Consider the following 3,989-nt stretch of genomic DNA (forward strand, 5'->3'; position numbering starts at 1 on the left):
TCTAATTTTATTTTAAAAAGTAGTACTTTGTATTTATTAATAATTATTACCATCTATTCATATATTTTTAGTTAAAGTAGATACTCACACAGTGTGTGAGTGTGCGTGTGTGTGTGTGTGTGTGTGTGTGTGTGTGTGTGTGTGTGTGTGTGTGTGTGTGGTGAATATGGATTGGAAGAGGTCCGTTAGCCACATATTTTTATTTGTTAGTTTTTAGCATGATATGTTAGGTTCCTTATATCTATCACTGTTCCATTTAAATGGCAATATTTATTTTTTTTTAATCAGTAATTTAATTATTCTCGTATCACGGAAACCAAATAAATACTTTATACTGATTGAAAAACATTCTTGTTGTAGACTGTAATATAATTGGTCTATATATCTCCCGTTAATTTTGCATTCGGAAAATATGATACAAATCCCTAATACACTTAGAAACATTACCACAAAAACAAACTAGTGAATTTACTATTTTTAATTTATGCAGATGTGTCACATATTTTTTGTGTCGAGTTTTTAATCTCACAATAGTAGAAATATCCCGCTTTGGTAGGTTATATTTAATTACATATTCAAGTGGCGAAAGGAGTTGTTGATGCAAAGAAAAATATAAATTTTTTGTCATGCTTGAAATATTGTTCCATTGTTCTTCCCATATTTTATATATTCTATTTTTAAAGTCATTTATTGCATCATTCAATAAAATCTAGGATCTCACCCTTTGTTATTCCATCTTTAGCCAACCAGTCTACTTTATCATTACCTATTATACCGGCATGTCCTAATGCCCATATGAATACCCCTTCCACTTTAGACGGATTATTTTTTATACTACTGTTACGATAAATTCTGACCCAAAACCGTAAATATATTTATTACTAATATTTTCATTCATTCACGTATTTTTTAGGTAATGCCTACCTGACACACGATGGGTCCCCCTTTGTAATAAAAATTCGAACCTTCTGGAGACAAGCCGATTTAACCATACCGGTTCTGAGAACAATTCGCCGCTCTGTCTAGAAGGCCTTTCAGCAAAACAGCGGTCTATGTTCGATGTGTTTCGAGAAACAACTGTTTTCATTCTCGAATAACAGGACTTTATATTTATAGAGGAATTTTGGTTATGGAGGGACAGTTAATAAAGAAAATTCGCGCTCGCGATATTGTTGTTACGCTCGCCTACTAATAAATTATTGTATATGTAGTGATAAATAAATAAATATCAGTTATTGTGCTTTTTTAATGAATTAAGATAAGAACAAGACATTATAAATTAAATAAACAATTAATAAATTCACAACAAATGGTGGCAGAAGTGAGATCGAACATAAATTAGACTTATAATAATAATACAAGTGAATATTTGTAAATTGTGAAAATGACGACGATTTATGAGCTGACAGTGACTAATTTAAGAAGACATCTTGAAGACAGAGAATTAGCTTCTACCGGAAAAAAGGCTGAGTTAGTCCAACGACTAAAGAACGCTTTACTAGAAGAAGGACTAGATCCAGAGACTTATATATTTGAAGATGCTGTCCTCTCGTCGATTTCGAAAGTTTCTGGTGATGTAGCCAAAGTTTCTGGTGATGTAGCCAAAGTTTCTGGTGATATCGCATCATTAGAGAACAAAGTTTCCGGCGACATCGCTTCTTTGGAAGACAAAGTTTCTAACGAGATTTCTTCGCTGGAAAGCAAAGTCTCTGCTAATATCTCTTTGGAAATCTCTAAAGTAACTTCTGAGATGTCTGCCCTCGACGATAGAATGTCTTCGTTAAAAAACCAAGTTGCTGCCGATATGTCGGCCTTCGAAGAAAAGATTAAAGAGATGGAAAGGAAGATGAAGGAAACAGGGACAGCAGAGAGAGGAAACAATCCAATTACAGTGGAGATAAAAGAAGACGAGACGAAATGTAAGTTGGAGACACGGCCGAAATTTGAAGGAAGTGGAGGTTCTATTCATGTTAAAGTCCCAACTTTCGACGGAAAATCATCATGGAACAACTACATGAAACAGTTCGAATCAGCCGCAAGAGCGAATGGATGGTCTGAAAAAGAAAAGGCTGTAAACCTGACTATCGCTCTTCGAGGAGATGCCTTAGATGTGCTTCAGACCATAGCCGTAGAGGAGACCGATGATTTCGAACAACTGAAGAAGAGGTTAAATATGCGATATGGCCACGAACATTTGGAGCATGTATATCAGTCGCAGCTTAAAAATCGTAGACAGAAGAAAGATGAGGCTCTTCAAGAATATGAAGTAGATATTGCCAGATTAGTACGATATGCTTATCCAACAGCTCCCGAAGACATGATGGAAAAGTTGGCCGTTCAAACGTTTATTGATGGTCTTCGTGATCATGAAATGCAGAGAACACTACGATTAGCTCGTCACAAGACGCTGGTTGATGTCTTATCCGCCGCCCTCGAATATGAGTCAGCTACGCAGGCCTCTGGCGGTTACAGTAAAGTTGGGACTGTAAAAGAGGAAGAAGATGAAGATAAACTTGACCAGCTCGTTAATATGATAAAAAGCATGACATACAAGAAAACGAAGACCATCAGATGCTGGAATTGTGGCGAAATAGGACACGTACGAAGCTCCTGTAAGCACCCTAGGTACGACGCAAATCAAGAAACTCACCATCAGGAAAACTAGAACGGGTCAGCCTTAGGGGGGCAGCTTCGACCCAGAACTTTTCCAAAGACCCTCTCATACTAATAGCTTCTTTGAAATGTCGTGAAGATAGTGTATATGTAGATGGAGACATAAATGGTAAAAAGCATACGTTGTTGGTGGATACCGGAGCGACCAGAACCATTATACGCCCGACAGTTATAAACAGCCGAAAGAAACTGTTATCAACGAGGTTACGACTTCGGACCGCTACAGGTGAAAATGCCAACATTCATGGAGAAATCCAGGTACAATTGGGAATTGGGGCAGAAAAGTTTGTCCATACTGTTATAGTTGCTGACATCGAAGAGGATGTTATATTAGGAATGGACGTAATGAATATGCATGGATTCCAATTGGATTTTAAGAATAAGGTAATCAAAGTTGGCAACGAGGAGGTATTTCTCCATCCACATAATGACAACACTGTGCAAGCAGCCATTACAGAAGATACAGTCGTGCCTGCGAGAAGCGAAACGATCATAGTAGCGCGACTACAGGGAATTGTAGACGAAGGGAGACCTGTTATGATGGAGCCTTGGAACCACGACGATGAGGTTGGCCGTGGAATCATAATTGGAAAGGAATTGGTGACTTCGGCTAAAGAAATTCCTGTGAGACTTATCAATGTCAACGACTACCCAGTGACCATAAAGAAAGAGACAAAAGCAGGAACTTGTGTACCTGTGACATCCATAATTCGTCAGGCGACAACATCTGATAATTCCAACGACAAATTCGACCAAATGGTTGCAGTTGCAGGACAGTCTCTAAATCAGATGGAGAAAAGGAAATTAAGGGAATTTCTTCGGCAGTATCGTGATATTTTCGTACCGAAAGGAGGAAAGACGGGAAGAACTACCGTTGTTAAGCATAAAATTGATACTGGTAATGCTAAGCCAATTCGTCAAACAGCTCGACGATTACCACAGGCGAAGAGAGAGGAAGCTGAAACGATTGTTCAGGAAATGAAGAAAGACGGGGTGATAGAACCTTCTACGAGTCCATGGGTCTCTCCGGTGGTCCTGGTTAAGAAGAAAGACGGAACGACGAGGTTCTGTGTGGATTACCGTTTGCTGAACAACGTTACCAAGAAAGATAGTTATCCTCTGCCTCGGATCGATGACACATTGGACACATTGGCTGGAAGTAAATTGTTTTCTACTTTAGATTTGAAGTCTGGATACTGGCAGGTAGAAATGGACCCAGTCGATAAAGAAAAGACAGCCTTCACCACAGGATCTGGATTGTGGCAATTCAACGTTATGCCATTTGGACTTTGTAATGCTCCTGCGACATTTGAGAG

Source organism: Diabrotica undecimpunctata, chromosome 10 (assembly GCF_040954645.1).
Source record: "Diabrotica undecimpunctata isolate CICGRU chromosome 10, icDiaUnde3, whole genome shotgun sequence".
NCBI classification, from domain to species: Eukaryota; Metazoa; Arthropoda; class Insecta; order Coleoptera; family Chrysomelidae; genus Diabrotica; species Diabrotica undecimpunctata.